Raw genomic sequence first — 23,227 nt, forward strand, 5'->3', positions numbered from 1 at the left:
GATGGAGAAATTGAGGTCTCAAGAAAGGAAGGGCCATGCCAGGGATTCTGGGGCTGGACAGGGGAGAGACCTGGCATGCCAATATCCAGGCCATGCTTTTTCTTGCTCCCAGGCCCCTTTCTGCCCCAATCTTCCCACATTCTTAGGCTGTACATGAATTTATTCTGTCATGTCGAGCTTTTCCTTGGTGTTTTGTATTTTACATAATACAAAATGATGTTTATGTGTTGTTGTCTTAATAAAGTTCTACTTTTTACTGGTGAAAAAGAAGAGCATACAGAAGGCTGTGGTTTTTCAGTCAGTCCTGCCTGTGAAGAGCCTATTTGGATTGTGGAGCTAAAAATGAATTCACTTCTTCCCCCTGGTGGCAGTTGCTCAAATTGCAGGCTAAGTACCTGTGGTAAATAGAGTAACTGTTCTCCAAAGAGGCTCACATACTAAAACCTGAACATGTAAATATTTTAGGTTACGTAAGGGGAACTGAAGCTTGCGGATGAGATTAAGGTTGCTAATCAGCTAACCTTGACATGGGAGAATATCCTAGATTATCCAGGTGGACCCAGGGTAATGATAGGGGTGCTTATAAGTGTAAGAGGGAGGCAGAAGAGGAGAGAGATGACAGCATAAGGAGCCTAACTTGCTGGTTCTGAAGATGGAGGAAGGAACCATGAGCCCAGGAATGAAGGCCAGGAAGTGGATTCTCTTCTAGAGTTTCTAGAAAGGAACAAAGCCCTGCCAATACCTTGATTTTAGCCCAGGGAGACCCATTTTGGACTTCTGACATCCAAAACTGTTAAGGTAATAAATTTGTGTTTTAAGTCACTAAGTTTGTGGTAATTTGTTATAGCAGCAATAGGAAACTAAGACAGTGCCCTGAAGAATATTTGGTGAAGGGGAAGCCCTGAAATGCTGCCACTGTCATTGTTACAAGGGCCTTTCATTGGTGCATTCATTTAGTCATCGAGCAAGTATTTATTAGGCTATTTGTTAAGCACAGAGGTGAGCAGAAGCAGCTCCTATTCTCGGGGTGGAGGGTAAAGTGGCTGCAGAATAGCCTGCACGTAGCGGGTGCTCATGGAACAGTGCTTGTCATTGCTGGTTGGGAGGTGGGGCTGCTGAGAATCTCCCTCCTTTGTTTCTACTGGCTGTCACCCAGTGCCCCCTGGTGCTTGAAATGTGGAGGAAGAGGAAGTGTTCATGTCTAAAGCAAACACTGAGAGTGGCTTTGGTCAGTATTTGTGCTGCTTTCCGCTGAGTCTGCTGTTTGCCTCGGCTACAGCGAAGACCAGGAGGGCTGGTCTTATGCATCAGTGGATAAACTGAGGCCAGAGGAAGGATATCAGGGAGCATGCAGCTGGCTCCCTTCATTCCTTTCTGCCTAAAGAATGGGGCAGGGGAGCATGGGCTAGGAGGCAGGGCTGATCCAGGGGAACTCTGGTCTCTAAGGGGAGGGCTGGATGGTTTCTGCACTTCCTGTCAGCTCTGTGGGCACTAGTGGGGACCCAGCGTGGGTGGGCCTGGACTCTGAGCCTGGTATATGGGCTGGTGTGGAATCAGTGGGAGCCATGGAGGGCTCTGGAGTGGGGGAAGGCCCTGGGGACCCTTGTGTCTGTACTCCAGGTGAGCCATGCGGAAGAATGGAAGGGCCTTCCCTGCAGTTCTGCCATCACCTACTGTGCACACATGTACGTGTACACACAAACACATATGCATACCCCGAATGTCAGGAACCAGTCCACTATGCACACATATACATACACGTACAGACCCACAGACACACTCAGTATACTAAGCCCACCTAAACATATTGTACACAAAACTCCCCACACCTGCACTCATGTAAACAGGCATGTGACACCATAAACTAAGACGGCAACACGTCCATTTCATGTGCACACCCACACACAAACACACACTTTCCTCTGATGCCAGTAATTATGACCTAGTACACGTGTGTATGCATGACTACGCACACACAGCCACACACAACCAAAAGGACGCATATACCCCTCAGACACGCATGTCTAGACAAACCCATTCGGGGGCACACGGTTCCCTGGGCCCCGTATAGCCAAGGCGGAGGCTGGAGTTTGTAACGCGGAAAGAGCAGACGGGCTCAGTCCTCTGTGAGTGGGATGTGCATCTGGAGAGAGGCTGAGTGTTAAGTAGAAGCACTGGGTCCTCCACACGCTCTCGTCTGCCGCCCTTTGAGTTCGGGTTCCACGTCTGATGAGGGCGAAGTATGTGTGACCAGGAACAGGGCTCAGTCGGTTGGGGCTCAGGTAGCCTCCTAGAAGAGCTGGGTTTCCGCTTGGAGGCACAGGTGGAGAGGTCAGTCATCCCCCTGGCTTTGGGCATCCCTTTCCTCCTGGGCCTGGCCCAGGGGCGATGAGGGGACCTCCCGGGGGCAGCCCTCCTTCTAGAGATCTGCTGATCTTTGAGGCCCCAATGCTGCCCGGCCCCAGGGTCTTGCAGTGGTTGGCAGCGGGCTTGCTACGTGGACGTGGCAGCCCCCCTCCCCCCCACACACATGTGGGATCACACACTTCGGCAAAGGCCATGTTTGCAGGGAAAACACTTGCAACCACGAGCAAACCTGCCCCTCCCTGGATCCCCCACAGTGGGTCCCGTGTACCGGGGAGCCTCATAAAGCAGTTTCCACACGCGCCCCGGGCCGCGGAGGGATGGCTGGGACTGAGAACCCACCCACCCCGGGAACTGCCTGAGGTCGGAACAGAGATGGGGCTGGCACTCCTCCAGGGAGGAGCCTTGACTTTTCCATCTGTTCAGTGGGGATGCTACTTCCAAAAGCCTTCTGCAGAAGGGTCCATCCCTGGTCTTGCTGTGGGACACTGGGCAAGTGCCGCCTCACTGGGCCTTAGTTACCCATCTGAGCAGTGGCCCCCCAGTCCCGCCTGACTCCCTCTCCCCAAGTCCACCCAGCTGGGCTGGGTCGGGAGGGGCCGGGGGCCATGTGAGAGGCCTACACTTAGGACATTCCTCACCTGGCACAGGATGAGGTGAGGATTGGACCACCCTGGGTCCTCCTCTGGCTGGGTTCGAACAACTGGGCACCAGGCTGGGCTGGATTCCTGGCATCAGACGACATAGCCCTGGGCCTTGGAGTGCTGGGCCTGGGCTCCCTCCTTGAGACAGGAAGCTGCCCTCAGTCTCCACATCTGGGCGTCTCTCCATCCTCCTTTGGCACAACTTGGGTCCTGCACGGGGTCCTAGTTTGCTGTGTGGCCCTAGGCAAGGCCATGTCTTCTCTGGGCCTTGGGGGCCGTTTCCAGACCAGATGCCCCCGTGGTTTCTGATGAAGCAGGCTGGGAAGGGGATTCTTGCCCGTGCAGAGATGCAAAAACTGACGTGTGGCAGGTCGTGAGCAGGACTGGGATTGCCACTCACAGCTTGTGACGTCCTGGTTGGGGTAGGTTTAAGCTGCCCAGGGCGGGGCCGCTCTGGACAAGTTCCCTGATGCTTGTCCCCACCCCAGCGCACAGATCCTGGGGGGCAGGGGCCAGGGCTGCCATGGACAGACAGTGGAGGGGACTTTCAGGGGTCCCAGGTCACGAAGCAGCGAGGCAGTGGCTCAAGGAAGCTGCAGGGTCCCCGTGGGGCACACACAACCTTCTGGAACCTTGCATCCAGGCAGATGGGCAAACAGTGAAAGGGGTCAGTGATCCGTGTTAGTGTGGCACGTGGATGACTGCAGGCAGGGACAGGAGGCCTGCTGCCCTCCCCTGGCTCCCTCCCTCTGCTGTGCTGTGTGAGCCTCCTTTGTCCCCAGACAGCCCTCTCCCCGCCGCCGGGTGCACCTGCCTGTGTGTTCTCAGCGGAAGCAAACTGCCGAGAACACATGCACACACCTCTTCCGTGGCCAGGCTGGTGGCTTTTTACTCCTGTCCCATCCCGCAAGCCCCAGAATTCAAGCCCCTGTCAGGGGAGCACTGTGGATGGAGTCCAGAGGTCTGGATGTGAATCTCAGCTGCAGACGGTCAGGCAGGAGAGGGGCCTCGGGAGCATGGAGACCACCACCTTTATGCTCTAGGGTCTGCGGAAACTGAGGCCCAGAGGGGCACAGGGACTCCCCACGTCCCACAGCGAGTCCGAGGGAAGTTCGGGCCTCTGAGCTCTTCCTTTGATGCTCCCTTCCTGCACCACAACCTCTCATTTTAATTCTGCTCGTGTTTAATTGTTTAGTTAGCGCCTCTGTCAGCCCAGCAGCCCAGGTATGGGAGGAAGTCCAGGGCCTTGAGGGCTGGGTGTCTTGGCCCAGATCTGAGTTCTCCTGGCCAGGGTGCTCAGCGCTCGGAAAACTGGGCCTAATAATGTACTGATGTCATAGAATTTTGAGGAAAACTAAAGCCCGCAGAACAGTGTCTGGCACAGACGAGCGCTGTGGAAGTGCTAGCCATTATTACTACAAAAAACAAATAGCCATGGGAGCTAACACTTACTGTGAACTGAGTCAGTCTTTACAAGGACCCCATGTGACAGGCACCATTCTAGTCATTGCAGATGAATAGGCGGGGGAAATGAGGCACGGCGCAGCCACACAGATGGCGAGTAGCAGAGCTGGGATTTGCACCCAGAATCTGAGGGACTCCAGAGCCCTCAGCCTCCAGGTGAGGCGGTCCCCACCCCACCCCCGCAGGACTGGGAAGTGCTCCTTCTACCTGGGGGTTTGTGGAGGCTCCGGGGAGATGGGGTCTGCTCAGATCCTTGCAAAAGGGCACAGGGTGTGACTGTTTTCGAGGAAAGGGTAGACACGTAGGGTTTGGAGAGGCAGAAGTGAGAGGTGGAAAGGCACGTCTGGAGGGGCCTGGTGGGGTCGTGCACCCCAGGCTGGCACATGGGGAGCCAAGTGGCCCCCCATGTGCCCGTGGACAAGGCCACCCCTTCCCATCTCTGAGTTCTCTCTGCCCAAGGTGTGGGGCGGATGGTGGGCAGTGTGGTCTCTCTCGGCGTCTCCTGAGGACAACCTGACCTCACCCTGCTCTGGCTGCTCAGTGGCTGAAGCCGAGAAAGCCCCTCTCCAGCGCCCCCTGCAGGTCACTGTCCTGCATTTCCTGGACTGGAGTGGAGGGGTGTTCCAGCCCACCAGGTGAGTGTTTCCCTCACCAGGTTAGATACTCCCACCTGCCGGCTGAGTGGGTACAAGAGGATTTACGAGATGTGACCAGGCATGGGGGCCTGGTGTCTCTTAATTAGTAGATTTCTACACCCAGGGGCCAAGACTGTGGCTCCTGGGTCCCCAGGGCTGGCAAGACCCTTGGCTACTTCCTCCAAAAGCCAAACACTGAATCTGGACACAGATCTGAGCTAGTTTACCCCTACAGCCCCCTGTAATGTGGAGGCTCAAAGGCAGAGGTGGTGGAGGCACCCCAAACTCAGACACGTTTAGGGGCCGGGCTAACTGTGGGAACGCAGACTCGTTATCGCCAAGCCTTTGGATTTCCAAGAGAATCCATATATACATATGTGTGTGTGTATATATATATATTATATATGTATAAGAACTCATATATGAATATATATGTTCTTATAAAAAACACATATATTTTCTGACTCTTGCTAGCAATAATTTTATTTCTTCATCATTGTGGTCATCATCAGCAGCAACAAACATGCAGTTTCTTCCTTCTTCATACGTAGCATCGTAAAATGGGTGCTACAATCTGCCTATGGTACAAAGTTTATAAATGCAGTACACCGATACAAAGTGGAAGCCATTAAAAAGAGCTTAGGGCTTCCCTGGTGGCGCAGTGGTTGACAGTCCGCCTGCCGATGCAGGGGACGTGGGTTCGTGCCCTGGTCTGGGAGGATCCCACATGTCGCGGAGCGGCTGGGCCCGTGAGCCATGGCCGCAGAGCCTGCGCGTCCGGAGCCTGTGCTCCGCAACGGGAGAGGCCACAACAGTGAGAGGCCCGCGTACCACAAAAAAAGTAAAAATAATAAAAATTAAAAAAAATTAGAATTATTTCTGTGCATTATATATATTCAAACTTGGAGCTGGGCATTCTTGTGTTAACTCCTCTGAGCTGACACTACCATTTTATGAGGGCTCACTGTGGGCCAGGCTCCAAGCAGGATGTTTTCACATGATTGTCTCCTAGAAAACTCAGCACAGCAGCCCTGTGAGATAGGTACCACCAATCTTGTGTCCATTTTACAGAAGAAGAAACTGAGGCTCAGCATGGGGAATGACTGGCCCAGGGTGTTGCAGTAAGAGGGTACAGGGAGCCAGAGTTCACGGTCATCTGCTGCAATGTCTGTGACCCTGAGTGGAGTTTGGGAGTGCATCCGGCCTGCCCCAGGTGGGGCCATCTCATGTTGAGTGCAGGCCCCGCCTGTGTTAGATGGTCAGCAGGCTCTTGCCGGCGGGGAGGGCGGTGGTTGTGGGGTCTTGCATCAGTCAATGTGGGCTTGCTGGGCCGCAGTGCCACTGTGGCTCAGGACTGGTGTCCCTGCAGTGTCCCAGAGCCCCTGCATCTGATGCTACCCCTGGCACTGCTGGTCAACACCCCTGTGAACCAGGGCTCCATCGGGACCCCCGTGGTCAGCATCTCTGGCTGCTTCTCTCTCTTCGACAAAGCCATCGTGCTTGATGGCTATAACAGGTGGGTGCCTGTTGGGGGCTGGGCTGCAGGATCCCAGACACCGAGGCCGTGGTGTCATTTCTTGAACTTTCTACTTCATCCAATCACCAAAACGGACCTGAGCAGCACACCCACCCGCCCCCTCAGTATCACACCTATTTTATGGCGAGCACACTGAGGCTCAGAAGGGGGGCGGAAGTTGCCTGAGGTCACACAGTGAGTTTGTGGCCAGAGCCCACGTCCCCACTACTGCCCTGCACCACATGACAGTGCACAGTGGCCATCAACCTACTATATGGGGAGGGAGTCTGGGCTGGCAGCCACTGTTAGGGACCTCAGAGGGCTGCCCCTCCCTGCAGAAATGAGGAGTCTGAGGCCCGGGGAGGGGCGGGACCTGCCAGGTTCTCCCCGTGAGCCAGGTGGCTGCTCCTGTTGGCATCTAAAACAGACAGTCGCTCTACTTCCGGAGCACCTGCTGTGTGCTGGGTGTGCTCTGGGCCCCTTCTGTGCATCAGCTCACAGTAGTCCTACCAGGTAGGTGGAAGCATTTCCCTCATTTTACAGGAGAGCAAACGGAGGCATAGAGTGGTTAAGTGACTTGCCTAAGGTCACACAGCTGGCAAACGGGTTCAAACCCTGGCAGCCTGACAAAACCCCACCGCTGTGAATTCTTCTGCATTAGGTCTACCCTCCCGCCCATGGATGGGGGCTCACGGTGAGGCGGTTGAGTGCTTCAGAGACTTAAGAGGGTGCGACATTTACGCAATGACTGGACTTCTTCCTCAGAGAAGGCTTGGGTGTAAATCTATTCCCACCGGGGTCCCATGAGCAGCCCGTGTAACTCACAGTCCCCCACGACCCCTCACGGTCCTCATGGGCGGGGGCTGCTCGTGGTTCATGGACAGGGAGACGGAAGTCCAGAGTTTGATGCTGTTGAGAACATAGATGCCATCCTCCCACCTCCCCAGGAGGCCATTCAGTGAGGCTGGGAAGTGGCTACAGTCAGCATTTTAGGAGACCAAGGAACCGTGATTTCCAATGGATCCGCACAGAGAAACACTGACTCAGACCCACCTCTCAATGAGGAAGGGACTTTAGTAGGTGTGTCACAGAGAAATGGGACCCATGCAGGAAGCAGACTCGGGCCGCCAGCCCCACCCCCGCCTCACCGGGCTCAGTGGCCATGAGGCCAGCTGGCCAAGGATGTGGCCGTGTCCGGCTTTTGCAACACCCTCTGTCTCCCCCGAGCCTGGCCTCATTCTCGCATCTCGGCCACTTCCGAACCTTGAGACCAATGACCCCCTTCTTGGCATCTCAGTTCCTCCTCTGTGGGGACAGTCGTGCCTGTACCGTGCCCGGCACATGGCAGGGTGTGGAGTGGGAATCACTGGCCCCCGGCTGAGGAGATAGTCTTTCCTCTGGGACCTGTGGTTTTGCAGAGACACAGGACCCAACGTGCCGACCTGGAGCTCAGGGGCACTTCCTGGTCTCTTCTTTTTGGGTCTCTCACTGTTGTGGCCTCTCCCGTCGTGGAGCACAGGCTCCAGACTCGCAGGCCCAGCGGCCATGGCTCACGGGCCCAGCCACTCCGTGGCATGTGGGATCTTCCCAGACCGGGGCACGAACCTGTATCCCCTGCGTTGGCAGGCGGACTCTCAACCACTGCGCCACCAGGGAAGCCCCCTGGTTTCTCCAGCACAGCCCCTGTGCTGCTGGCCCCGCTGCAGAATCACATCAAAGCTGTGCTGCGGAACAAGGTAAAGGACCTCCCACCAGATCCCGCGGAAGGCGGGCGTCGCTCACCTCCAGGCGCGGCTAATGAACGGGGGATCCCAGGCATGGGGGAGGTGGGGTGCTAGTGTTTTTCTTTTTTCTTCGGTAGAAGGCCCTTCGTGGGGCTCCCCGAATTTCCCCATGAGGGCAGGGAAGAGGCTGGGGCAACGGTTCCGTGCAATGACGTGGGGACCCAAGCAGGGCGTGGGTTTGGGTCTGCAGGGGAGGGAGGCTCATCTTCTCGGACCAGCCCCAGGGCCGAGCTGGAGCGTGGGGTGGGGACGGTGCTTTCAGGGCTGCGTGGCTTGTGAAAAGAGAACACAGTGAGAACGGGCAAGGGCCTGGGCACCAGAGCCAGATGTGACCTGGCTTCCAATCCTGGTTTCCAGTCCTGGCTTCCAAGCCCTGGGCTGAATTTGGCCCCAAAGCTGCACAGTCCCCGGAACAAAGAAACCATAGGGAGTCAAGCATCAGCACTTCCAGGCTTCCACCAGGAGGAGAAGCACATCACTTCCGCTGACATTTCATCGGCCAAAGCAGGTCGCATGATCTTGCCTGACCTCAAGGAGTAGGGAAGTGTGATCAGGAGGAAAGGAACAACAGGTATATCGTTGAGCACAGTAATGTCTTCCACACTCTCCCGTGTCCTCCTGTGTAGGTGAGGCTGGAGACGTGGCTGAGGGGCAATGAGGCTCCTGCTGCCATAGAGATTTTGCAGAAATACTAGGCACCTCATGCCTTCAGGTCCAAGCTGGGGAGGCACGGATGCAGCAGCAGCCCACAAAGTGAGCAAGGAAGCTCCCAAATCAGTTCTTTACAGACAAGCCCTTGGTTTCTAGAAATAAAGCCCAGTGACTATACATCCAATGAAACCTAGATCTTGGCCGTGTATTGTCTGCTCAAAGCAACTGCTCCCCAAGCCCCATCCCACGGCTCCTGGAAACCCTATCTGCCAGACAGTGAGGGAAACAGCCATTGTCTCCATATTAAAAACAATCAGACAGCATTCTATAGAGAGGCTCCCCTGCCACAGGACAGCTTTATACGTCACCAACCTCAACTCTGGCATCAGGAGGTCATTAAAGAGCCAGAACTTTGGAGTCAGGAGAATGGGGCTCACATTCCATCACTGTCACTTGGTTGACTCAGTGGGCCCCTTAGCCTTCTGATGCTCAGTTTTCCCGTCTATAAAATGGATAATAATAATAATACTCTAAAATGAGTGAGGCTATTTAAATGAGATCATTTTTTTCTGAGGTGCTTAGCACCGAGGCTGGCACACAGTAAGTGCTTAATTCGTGCTTGCTGTGGTGAGAGCTAATTTCTAGAGTGTGAGCCTATGGGACCTCTTGCCTCTGTTGACCTAGAGCAAATAGACTGCCAGTTATCTCTTCAGCAAAGATGGGCTTTTCAGGCACAGCAGGAAATTGCAATCTGGGGTCTGCCACCGTGGCGAGCCATGTGCAAGTCCCCCCGCAGCAAGGGAAGGAGAACCCTTTTATAGAGGGGGGAAAGGAAGTTGCTGGGGCTGTAGTGAACAAAGAGTCTGTGGCTTTTCATGGGCCGAGGAGTCTTTCTTCTTCCTGTTGGGCTCTGCTATTGTTGTGGGATGTGACAGCTCCCCTTTCTGGTCTCCCAACTCTAGTTAATTGAGGTTTCTGTTTATTGACTTTTACACCTCTGATCAGAGCCAAACTGAGAACAAGGAGGGGCCCTCGGCATGCTGCCAAGAGAATGCCCAAGGGATCTTTCCTAGAGCAAGGCAGGGGCAGATCTCCCAAACAGCTCCACGTCTCTGTTTAGAGCCACACAGCACATTTAAAGCAGTTTTAACAGACTTATCTGATCCCAGCTTCTAGCCTTGAAGGGGCATATAAATACTGAAGTCCCTTTTACACAAGTAAGATATTTCTTCCTCCCAGTGATTTTTAAAAAGCCTTTTCCCTCCATGTCTTGTTTTTTCTTTCACTTAAATGTTGGGGAGCTAAACTATTTAGTTTATTTGCAACAGTTTATTGTAACCCAATACATTGTGTTTATTCCTGGCTGCATCATTCATTCATTCACTAAGTGGCTACCAACGCTGCCCTCCTGGAGCTTAGATCCTCGTCCACAAGACAGACCTATAATAATAAGGTCTAAGGAAGCAAGAACAAGTAAATTAGTAAAAAAAAAAAAAAAAAAAAAAAAAAAAAAAAAGGCTATTTCGAGATCGTCTTGAGGGTTATAAGGGGGATAAATGGGGACACATATCAGGGAGGGAAGGGGGAGGGGGAGGCACTGCTGGGTGGGCAGCGAAGGTCTCTCTGAGGAGGAAGCATCATCAGAGAGCCCTCTAGGGGACTTCACAGTCTATCACCCTTCCTTTCCCCAGGATCCAGGGTCTCCTTCTCTCCTGGTCTCCTTGGTAACACCCAAATCCTAGCTCCTGGGAAGGGGGCTCTAAGAGAAGTAGGTCAGGACTTCCTGTCCAGTCTGCCCTGGGAAAGGCTAGAGGGGAGGAAGTCCTGCCTCAAGAGGGCGGCAGGAACTTGATTTCCATGCCAGTGGCTAAGGCTGCTCTGTTCCTACTTCCAATGTTAGAACCCCTCCTACAAATCCTTGTGAATTCACCCATTTGTTTCTGTTCCTACCTCCACCTTTCTACCCCCTCCCATCATCTTTCCTCTGAACCACTGCTCCGGCCTCCTCGCTGGTCTCCCTTCTTCCAATCTTGCACCTACCATCCTTTCTCCACTCAGCGGCCAGAAGGTTGGGTTTTTAAAACTGCACATCCAGTCATCTCCCTTCTCTGCTTCAAGCGCTTCTATGGACTTTTCATGGCACCCAGAGCAAAATGCAGACCCCTCACCACTGCTTACAGGGCCCTGCCAACTCTGCCCCCACCCCCTTCTTCAGCCCCATCTGTCCACTGGTCCTGTGCTGGAGGAGGGATGGTGAAGCCCTCCACATGGCCCTCATACCCCTTCCTCAGACATTAAAACACACCCACAGCCTTCAACAAGTTTAAGTTTTTCTGCTGTTTAATTTTTGAAAGAATTGAAACTTTGGGGGTGTGTACATTTTGAGGTTATAAATAACTCATTTCATTTCCCATCGTCTATGACTTCTCAAAAGTCAAAGGGCATGCTCAGGCATTCTTTCAAAGTGAGAAAGTGGATTTGGAAGAGTAGGGAAGGAGAAAGAGTCGCGGATCAGATTAGAATCTGGGCAGAGTAGCTTGGGGTGGACGATCCAAGTGGTAAAGAGTGGTCTGGCACGCTGGGATTTCTGGGGCAGTGCCGGGTATAACAGAGGAGTGAGGCTTGATGAGAGTCTTCAACACCTGGCCTGATTGTTCAGGCCTCAGACCACACTGCCCCCTCCTCCTTCGGCTCACGGTGAAATGGACCAAATCATCACTACATCTTGAGTTGACAGTGACAAAACCAAATGAACTGTTAATTTAAATTTAAAAGTGAGAAGAGGCTCTGTTAAGCATCTCCACCAGCTTTGGATGATACTGAGTTTCCACGGATAAGCAAAGGATGATGCTCAAAACTGCAGGGATTCCAGTTCTCTGCGTGTGAGCGAGACTGCTCCTTGAAGCACTGCAGTGCAGCAAACTTCATGGCAGGACATGCAATGAGACTTCTTAGGTAACTCCACTGCTGTCCTATTTCAGCTGCAGTTGATGAATGACAAATGCTAGAAGCCCTCCAAAGAGCTCACTTAGTAGGTGTTTCTGCTACTAATCTTGAGTAACAAACCATCTGAAAACTTAACGGCATAAAGCACAGTTTTAGTGTTTCCACAGATTCTGTGGGTCAGGGCAGCTTACCTCTGCCCCAAGACGTCAGGCCTCAGCTGGGAAGAATGGCTGGGGTGACTTGCTGTCTGGGGGATGGAGTCACCTGGGGGGTTCCTCACTCAGCTGGCTGGTGGTTGATGGTGGCTGTCGTCAGAACACCTACATGTGACCTGTCCATGTGCTGGGTTCAAAGGCTGAGCATCCCAGAGGCACAGAATGGAAGCTGAATGGCATTTTTATGATCCAGTTTTGGAAGTCACGTGGTGTCACATCTGTTATACTCATTTAGTCAAATCATTCGCAAAGGTCCTTCCAGATTCACTGAAATGGCTACTTCATCAGAGTCTTGCCACAATGTCACCGAGTCCTGCGAGTGACCCTACTGCCTCTGAAATTCCTTTCTTTCCTTCCTAACTTCACCACCCTGGCCTTCAATCCCACACCTAAAATCTCAGTTGTAGGCTCACTAGGAGAAAGAGTAGTCTTCTAGTCCAATCCTTCCATTTCTCAGATGAATCTGGTGAGGTTGAGAAAGGGCAAGGGCATCCCACAGATTGAAGTAACAGGCACAACATGGGATGCTGGCATGTGTGATAAAATTGCCTCTGAGGCTGCTGGTTCCTGGGAAATACTCTGTTCCCGTTATTCATCACTGATCACTAACCACTCCAAAACCTAGTGGCTTAAAAAGCCCGACAACTTATTATTTATCACGCTTCTGTGGGTTAACTGAGCAGCTCTTCTGTCACATGTGGTGTTGGCTGGGGCACTGGGATGGCTGGAACGTCCAGTGTTGGGCCTAAGGACTTCCCTTCAGCCTGAACAATTGTTTGGCCTCTGTCAGGCATTCAGAGAGAAGGTTGGGTCCTGCCAGTGTCTTCTCGTAGAGCCTGCTTGTCCCAGGCCCTAGGTGGGCCATTTGCGTTGGCCTTTGATGCCCTGGCAAGTCCTGCCAGTCCCTGCTTGTGCCCAGGTCCCACCTTGGGGTTGGGCACCAAGACCCTACCACCAACCCCAGAAGCACCTAGAAGCAGTGTGGAGTGGACTGTAGTCCCTACGGGCACCAGACCAGCCCTGGACTCCCAGGCTGAGCCCTTCTAGTTTGTACTGTGGAGCCTTGACCTCTCTCTGACAACTCAAGAAGCTAAGTCCTTTGAATCAACAAATCATCACCATCCAGGTCATCACAGCCATTTACGGAGCACTTACTCCGTGCGGGGTGCGGCACTGAGCGCTCGCAGCTGTCGCCGTGGCGGTATGATTACTTCTCCTTCCTGTTCTGCAGACGAAGTAGGGGAGGCTCTGAGGGGCTAAGCTGCCCGTTGGCATGCAGTATGTGTGCGGCAGGGCTGACACTCTTTCCTAGGCCTACGACGCTGAAGCTGGGGCTCTACTGTCCAATGATGACAGAAGTCCCCACCACATGGGATTGTCATGAGGTTTAAATACAGGGTGCGCGGGAAGGAAGGAAGGAGTAGGGCACATACGAGATACCGATGTTTTCAAGTGTTTTGCTGCTTCGGGGTTGTCGAAGGATAGACCTCAGAGAGTCCAGAGAGACTCCTCCTGCGCTGCGGGGAGGTTGGGGGCGCTGGCTGCGGGGAGGATGTCTGAGCGGCGTGGGTGGTGTGATAGGAGCAGGTCGCTGAGCTGTGAGTGACAACAGAGGAGCTGGTGTGCTGAGCGGCTGGACACAAGCAGCTCCAGGACACCCTGGACGGCAGGCAGCGAGGGTGGGCTTGGGGACGCAGGCGGTAGAATATTCGGGGTCGCACCGAACAGGCTTCACAGGGGCACAGTCGGGGTGTCAGGGGCTCTGGGGGGACAGCAGGAGGTGGTTCACTGTGGGGGCGACAGCAGTCAGGGCTGTGGGGGTGGCAGCGGGTGGCAGGGATGCTGAGGGTGGACAACCCTGCAGCAGCTGCGCTTTGTCCGGGGACGCCATGCGGGCCTAGGAGACTTCGTGGCCAGAGCAGCAAGGACGGCGCCGCAGTGCTAGGGAGGGGGCCGCGGCGGGCAGGGATGGGAGGAATCTTGCCTTTGGCAGCCAGTCCCTGCAAGTGAATGCATCTGGCTGTGGTCTTGCCGGAGGTGCGGCCAGCCGCGTCAACAAGGACACCAAGGGCTGAGTGCTGGAGGCGGCCTGTCAGCGAGGTTCCCTTGTTCGGAAAACATTTCCTAGCTGGTGGGGGGGGGGTTGGGTGGGGGTGGCGACAGCTTGGGTGGCAGTGGTGGCGGTGGTCTCATGGGGGAGTAACAAGGAATTGGCAGAGCGAGAGGAAGGCTGAGGAGAGTATGTGTGCGTGTGCGTGCGCATGTGTGTTCCCTGCATGCGCTTTTCTGTGTCTTGGCTTTGCCTGGAGGTGATGTTATCCCTGTATTCCAGTGGTCCTTTTGCCGGGACCTCCACCGGGGATCCGGGGAGCGTTGCTCACAGATGATGTCACCTGGAAAGCAACGGACCGCATGGTGGACTGCACTCCCTGGCCAGTGGTTCCACATTCTGTGCTGCTCCAGACGCCGGGGTGTCACTGCTCTGCGCGGCCCTCCCCCTGCCAGCACCATCCCAGCCCGAGAACGCCTCTTCTTTGAGTATGCCCTTCCTGAGACCCCTTCGGCCCTGTGCATCCCCGTGCTTCCGGACATGGTGGGAGCCCCCAGCTACCACCTGAAAGCCATTTGGGAACCTCGGAGAAGGCAGCACCCACAGTAAAAAAAAGCCTTCGGGCTTCGGGCGTTATCGGGTGCGTCTTTGGATCAAAGCACGAGGGGGAGAAGGATGCTCCAAGTTTAAACCCATGAATGCAGGTCAGGTTTGACGGGGGGAGAGGGTGGAAGGGGAAGCAGCACCCTTGACTAAAGGCCTAGCAAGTGCCAGGAATTTCCCACCCGTTGTCTTGTGAAATTGTCACAGCCATTCTGGGGGATAAAGGGTGTGATCCGCACTTCACAGATGAGCATGTGAGCTCCGGGGGTCTAAGCGACTTGCCGGGAACCTGGCCTGGGTCTGGCTTCAGAACTTGCTCTCTTCCACTGCAAGCCCAGAGGGTTTGGGGAACAGAAAAAGCAATAGTCTGATCAGAGCAGGTGGGCAGCCTGGAAGGCTGGCCAAAGAGCTTGAATTTTCTCTGGTAGGCAGTGGGGAGCTATGGAAGGTCTTGCGGTGGGGGTGGGGGGTGGAAGGAACCTGACGTTGGTGTTGGATATGCCGAAGTGGACAAGGCAGACCGCGGTGGGAAAGGCTGGAGCCTCAGTCAGGGCCTTGAAGGAAGAGAGGAGGCCACTGGGAGAGGCCTGGTCACCTGGATATTGGCATTTCCTTCTCCCAGGACTTCCCTGTGTGAAGAGGATGGCCACCCAATCTGAGCCTCTGAGGTTCCCCACTGCCGAGCCCCGAGGTCTAAGCTCAGGCACGGAAGGCTCCCGTGCGCCCAGCTACCACCTTCTTCCTGCCACGCCAAAGAGTCTCTGACTGGACGCAGGCACTCCACCAGTGTTGTCCAGTCTCGCTCTCAAATGGTTACACTTCCCATTTTGCACATGATTCTGGCGTAGAGTCAATGTGTGTGATTCAATGACACAGTCAACCTAAAAGCCCAGGTGTGTGTTGCTGGGCACCTGACAGATGCTCAAGAAATGCAGACCCCACCCCCTTGCAGATCTTTAAGCACAGCCTTTGCTGTTTGGAAAAAAGGGCAACGGAGGTCCAGAGAGGCAACGGGACTAGCCCAGGGCCACACGCCAGGAGCAGTATAGTAGGCTCAGGACCAAGTGCCCTGAGTCCACATCAAAGCTCCTTCTGCATCGTCTCCGGGTCTCAAATCCTGGTGAGCACAGAATCCCCGGGCAGCATGTAAAGATGCAGGTTCCCAGGCCCCCTACTCCTCAGAGCTTCTGACTCAGTAGCTTCAGGATGGGGGACTGGAATCTGAGTTTAACAAGTTTCACAGATAGATTGGGGGAAAGACTTTGAGGAATATTACTTTAGTCTGCCATCCCCATTGTGCAGTCAGGGACAGACGCTGGGAAAGGGCAAGCAGGTGACAGGGTTGGTTTTAGACCTGATATTCGATGCTCAGCCCTGAACTCGGTTGGGCTTGCCTTACTTGTAGGGTGTTTCAAGGGATTCCCCCCAAGCCCTTGAGTCTGTTCCTCTCCCTGCATCGAGGTACGAACCAACTGTGACAGAGTTAACCAGCCTTCAACTCCCACCCCCAGTCGCTTTCCAGGCAAGAGGTGACTCTGAAAAGTGCAAACACAGAAGTTGCCATGGCCTGGGCTTGATAAAAACAAGCCAGGCAGGGGCTTTCCTGGTGGCGCAGTGGTTGAGAGTCCGCCTGCCGATGCAGGGGACACGGGTTCGTGCCCCGGTCCAGGAAGATCCCACATGCCGCAGAGCGGCTGGGCCCGTGAGCCATGGCCACTGAGCCTGCGCTTCTGGAGCCTGCGCTCTGCAACAGGAGAGGCCACAACAGTGAGAGGCCTGCGTACCGCAAAAAGAAAACAAACAAACAAAAACAAACCAGGCAGTTGCCTTAGGGGAACTGCGGGGCCAGCGAAAAAGAGCACTTGTTCTGAGCCCTGAGCTGACCCTCAAGGGCCCCGCCCCTGCCCCTGCCCCACCTGAATACTGACAACCCACCTGTTAGCCTGCGGCTCCCCCTGGGGAATTCTGCGTCTTTCTCCCCGTCACTGAGGCGGCACCCTCAGGGCTCTCTCTGTCCTCCCTCTACCCGCCTTCTTCCTCCATCTCAGACTTGCTCCATCTCCCCCTCCAAGTTGCTGGGACCTTTCAAACTGTTCTGTCGTCCCTGTCCCGGTTCAGTCCTTGTTCCCCGGTTTCTGGACCAGAAAAGTCTCCCAGCTCCTGTCGCTACCCTATCGTGAGCCACACATCTGATTCTTCATCTAATGAGCAGCTGCTGTATTCCAGGATGCATGAGTAGGACGGCCTCCCCTCCCTGCGATGCTTTGAATTTCGGCAGCTCTACTGCCTGGGGAGCCACGTTTGAGCCTGGACGTCTTTGCCCAGGCTGTGTGCTGGCACCTTGGCTCCCACACAGCCTCTAACCTCTGGGGTCCTATCCTCTCTCCAGGGTACTGCCGGGAGCCAGGTGTAGGCCTCGCTGCTTCTTCCCAGACTTGGGCAACCTGTCTCTCACCGGAGGGTTCCAAAGCAGGTTGTAGCTGTGGCCTCATTTGACCTTTATCTGGGAACCGTGAGGCGAAGGAGGGATTGGGATTCGCGTTTCACAGAGGTGGGAACTGAGGCACGGGAAAGGTGTGACTTGCCAGGGCTACATGGTGAGGAAAAGGCAGTGCTTGATGGCAACCCAGGCCTCCTGAGCTCGCCTGCGGGGCTCTTTGTGCAAATCCTAACAGCAACAGTGGATGAGTTTATTTGGTGCCTGGCAGCGTGATAAGCTCTTGGCGTGAGATTCATTCAGCCATCGCAACAGCGCTTCACAGCAGGTGCCGCCATTAATTCCACTTTATAGATGAGGAGACCGAGACTCAGAGAGGGGATTTGCGGTCACCCAGCGCCAGCGAGCAGAGCTGAGATTTGAAGGCAGGTTATCCTGACTTTGCTGCACATGCTTCCAACCTAAGCCACAGAGATGATGGGGTGACATTTAAACCCAACCAAGCATGGGGTCCTGCAAGGTGACCAGAGGAGGTGGGGGTGCAGTTGATAACTGGCAGCCCATGTTGCACCAGGGGTGTTCAAACTGAGCCCTCTCGTCAGTTGGCTTCTGCCTGGGTTGAGGTGATTATACTGTAGTATAATCAAGATGGAAAAATTAGTGAGGGCTTCTGGACAGCCCAAGTAGAAAAACAGAGGAGAGTGGGGCTACTTGGGTTGCAGGAAGGTGGGATTCAGAAGCCCTGCCACTCGGGCTCCCTCACTCCCAAGATAGCCTAATTAACGAGAATAATAATGGCAAAATGGTGATAAAGCACTACCGAAGACGGATGTAAAGTATTATCACAACAGCAGCTAAGATCCTCTGAGCACTTGCCTTGTGCTGGGTACCACATGGCCAAGTCCTTTATTTTCTTATTCTTTTATTTCTTTATTCTTGTCCCCATTCTACAAAGGAGGAAATTGAGGCTTAGTCAACTTAGTGAAGCAGTCTGAGAACACACCGATAATAAAGGGAAGACTCAGGATTTAAACCCAGAATCCACAGACACATCTTCCAGGCATCACTACGTTGTGAGTCCAGCAGGTTGGAGCAGGGATATAAAAAAACTGTCCGTGGGTTCATTTATGGGATATTTATGAGAATCCATTTACTGATTCTCAATTTTTCTATGCTCTCTTTCCCAAGAACCCTCTTTTCAAGAGTGGCTTCTTCCACAAACCTTCCCACCTTCCCTTCCTCATGTGTTCCTTCCCCCTCCTTATGAAGCATTTTCTCTTTGCCCCCGTCCGTACTCAAGAGCATTGCCTTGGAACATCACCTCCAGGACTTGGAATAAATGGGCTATGAGTGATCCTAGAATGTCCAGGAAATAAGCCAGGTGGTTTTCAATTTTCTTTCAACAAAAGAAGAGTGTTACTACTGTTCCTAGTCTTAATCTGCTTGGAGTTGTTGAGAAACGTTTTTTGATAATACAACCCCACGTGATTTTTGTCATATACATTGAAAGCAGTTCAAAGAATTGAGCAACACTGTTTTAATCAAACTCCTCTCATGTCCATCTGCTTATTTGTTGAAAAAGTATACAGAATTTTTTGTAGCACTTAGATCTCAAAAGATGAAAATTAGGTCTCTGATGGGTGCTGAACCCTGCCTCCTTCTAGCAATGAGTAAAGTAATTCACAGATAAAACAACTAACTGGGAAAAAAACTGTCCATTTCATTAAAACATCCATTTCTCAACCAATACTTCTCTGTGTTAAATTATTATTAAAAATTTTAGTAGAATGCATGTGACCATTAATTGTAATGATAATGAAGGGCAGAATATGTGACCCCAAAATAACCTACTTTGGCCTGTAGATTATTTTGAGCTGAAGGCAGTCACGCCCAGCATACAGACTCAAGAAAAACTTTTACGTCTCCCTTAACCACCTGAAATAGTTAGACGGGGGGTCTGTTCAGAGAGAGAGCTATTACCGGAGATAACTTTTATCTGAATACCCTAACCGTATGGCAGGGCAAACATCTAACTACCAAACACCTCCTCTTCTTATTGTCCTGTGAATTACCCTCCTCCCCTTTGAAGCCCCAGGCCACTGTCCCATTCCTTAGCTCAGGATGGCATAGAAGTGTCAGCAGCTGGATTTGGCCTTGGTTCTCATTATTTTTATGGAACTCCCATACATACATAATTAAATTTGTTTTTCTCCTGTTACTCTGTCTTACATCAATTTAATCAATAGGCCAACCAAAAGAACCCAGAAGGGTAGAGAAAAAAGTGTTCCTCCCCTACAATAACAATCTAAAAGATTATTTTTAATATTTAGTGCCTTACGGTCAAGGGGGAATTTGAAAAAAAATTTAATCAAGATACATATTGTTGATGCAAAGAAGCACATCTCTCTCCTTGCCTGTCCTACCTCATCCCCTGTTCTTTTCCCACTTGTCAGCTTCAAGAAAGCTTTGCTGGCCTCCTAACTATTCCTCTAACACACCAGCACCTTTCCTACCCCAGGGCCTTTGCACATGCTGTCCCTCTGTCTGGATTGCTCGTCCCCCTAGACATAACTATGGGTGCCTCTCTTACCCCCTGCAATCTTCTCTAAGTCACCTTTTCAGTAAGATCTTCTCTGACCTCTGTGTCTAAAATTTCTCTCCCTCCCTCTCAATCCTTTATATTCCCTGCCTGGCTTTTCTCTCCCTTAGCACCATCCTCTTCTTCTTATAAGGACACAAGGCTTACTGGATTAGAGCTGACCCTCATGACTTCATTTAACTTAGTCATCTCTGTAAAGACCCTATTTCCAAATACAGTCACATTCTGAGGTCCTGGCAGTGAGGCTTCAACATATCAATTTGGGGGGTGTGGACACAATTCAGCCCATAATACGTGGGAAGCTTCACTTTAACCAGTTCCCCCAGCTCTATGCTTATGATGGTGCACTTTATGTCTGTATGCTCTGCTTCAAGAAAGGTGTGAGAGGTACATGGTTTTTAAAAATTCTATAACTCAGTACAAACAAAAAGGTTTGGAGTCCTCTCAGGTTGAAGTTGCTCTGATTAAAAATTATAGTGTAGGGCTTCCCTGGTGGCGCAGTGGTTGAGAGTCCGCCTGCCGATGCAGGGGACGCGGGTTCGTGCCCCGGTCCGGGAGGATCCCACATGCCACGGAGCGGCTGGGCCCGTGAGCCATGGCCGCTGAACCTGCGCGTCTGGAGCCTGTGCTCCACAACGGGAGAGGCCACAACAGTGAGAGCCCCGCGTATCGCAAAAAAAAAAAAAAAAATCATAGTGTATCTTCCGAGGCTGTGGAGTGACGTGCCGCATAAACCCTCGCGGCTGCGAACAGTCAGAGGAAGGGAGGGCCCACTAGGTGCCGCATCCAGATTCTGGGGCAGAGCCGACGGCAGGTTGGGGATGAGAGCTGGCCAGTCAGGTTTGCCCCACCATCAGCAGATACCCCTCCTGCCAACCCTCCCATATGGCCATCTCCAGACCCTGATATGCCTGTTTTCGAGATGGTGCAACCTGAGGCTTGAGAACGGAAGGGATTCACCCAGGGAGGCATCCTGGCTCTTCGGCTCTGCATGCACTCACCCCTGACTCAGCCTGGTCACGCTGGCCTATCCCGCAGGCCTCGCATCACCCCACCCTGGCAGGGCCGTTTGTCTTCCTCCTGCTAAGTGAGGTGTGAAATGGGCCAAGAGCCTACAGGCAGGGCACAGACCAGCCAGCCCTCCCAGGCAGCCTGCCCAGCCCACGTGCCCCTTGGCCCAGCACCTTGTGACTGGGTACAGCCTGGGTGCCTGGGAGGGATAAGGGAGTGGGCTTAGGAGAGGCCTACAGGGGTCAGAGGAGCCTGGTTTGCTGTGTGACCTTGCTGGGCCCCTTTGCCACTCTGGGCCCTGGCATCCTCTCCTCTGATTCCTCTCTACCCAGGATGGGCCCCGGGAGAGTCACACTGAGGATGAGCGAAAAGCAACAGAGACACCCATCCTTGTGGCCATAACAGCCCCTTCAATGGGTACCACCCTTTACAGTTTGCAAGTTACCCTCCCGTCCATCAGGGTACCGCTAAGGCCAGTACCTAGCGGGTAGCTGAGACCCAGCAACAGGAAGGGATACATTCAAGGTCCCACACCTGGCCTGTGGGACCCTAAGGCCCCAGTGCAGACTCCAGGTGCAACCTGGGGGCTCCCAGACTCCCTCAGTGCCGCTTGGGAGGAGGGAGAGTGCTGGCGTTATTTCTGGCATTTCCAGAGAAATAGTGGACCTTCTGTCAGCCAGCACCAGGATTTCTCAGGTATGCCAAGATTCCTTAGGAAGGTTGATAAGTTCCCTGGAATTCCCAAGGGATTCCTGCAGCTTCCTCAGAGACACTGACATTCTTTTTTTTTTTGCATGTATTTTTTTTAAATTGAAGTATAGTTGATTTACAATGTCATGTTAATTTCTGGTGTACAGCAAAGTGATTCAGTTATACATATATATTCTTTTTCATATTTTTTTCCATCATGGTTTATTACAGGACACTGAATATAGGTCCCTGTGCTATGCAGTAGAGCCTTGTTGTTTATCTATTTTATATATGGTAGTTTGTATCTGCTAATCCCAAACTCCTAATTTATCCCTTCCCCACCCCCTTTCCCCTTTGGTAACCATAAGTTTGTTTTCTATGTCTATGAGTCTGTTTCTGTTTTGTAAACAAATTAATTTGTATCATATTTTATTTTTTTTCATTTCTCTTTAGTTGAAAATTTTATTCAGTGTGTTTACTCTGACATCAAATTCACCATTGGTCTCAAAGAAATTGCAAGAAATGTTCAGGTCATCATAGCATGAACAACTATCTTAGTTTGGCCAGGACTGAGAGGATTTCTGGGAGAAGGGTCGTTCAGGGCTGAGACCAGAATATTCCCAGGCTAATGGGACAAGGTGATCACCCTCCTGGGTATCATATTTCAGATTCCACATATAAGTGATATCATATGGTATTTGTCTTTCTCTTTCTGACTTCACTTAGTATGATAATCTCTAGGTCCATCCATAATGGCATAACTTCATTCTTTTTGCGGCTGAATAATATTCCATTGTACATATATACCACATCTTCTTTATCCATTCATCTGTCGATGGACTTTTTGGTTGCTTCCATGTCTTGGCTATTGTAAGTAATGCTGCTGTGAACATTGGGGTGCATGGATCTTTTCGAATTATAATTTTCTCCAGATTATGCCCAGGAGTGGGATTGCTGGGTCATATGGCAATTCTATTTTTAGTTTTTGAAGGAACCTCCATACTGTTCTCCATAGTGGCTGCACCAACATACATTCCCACCAACAGCGTAGGAGGGTTCTGTTTTCTCCACACCTTCTCCAGAATTTGCTATTTCTGACATGCTTATGGAACACTGGTATTTCTGAGGAAACACTGAGCTGTCAGGAAACACTGAGAATTCTTTTAGAAACAAATAAAAAGGCTCTCAGAAAGAGAGATTTCACAAGGAAAAGTCAGCATTCCTCGGTAATTCGGAGTGTCCCCTCAGTTCCCATAGGAATTTCAAGATGTCTCTGAGGAACAATGAGATACTCACAGGAGGGCTGACAGTCTTCCCAAGTCAGTGATTCTCTCCAAGAAAATTGAGAGACTTCACAGAGAGGGAGCTTAGAATAGGGAGCTAACTTACGGGGGGCTGAGGTTGCCTTGGGGAAAGATGTGGCCTCTTCCCAGAACTTTGCAGATGTGCACATGGAGACAGGATCACACCAGAGACCCCTGACACACACACACACACACACACACACACACACACAGTCACATACACAGACACAAGGCACACACATACAGACACTCAGGCACACACACATGGATTCATAGTTCTTTTATTTATTCAACAATTTTTTTTTTTTTGGCTG

This window comes from Globicephala melas, chromosome 15 (genome assembly GCF_963455315.2).
Source record: "Globicephala melas chromosome 15, mGloMel1.2, whole genome shotgun sequence".
Lineage (NCBI taxonomy): Eukaryota > Metazoa > Chordata > Mammalia > Artiodactyla > Delphinidae > Globicephala > Globicephala melas.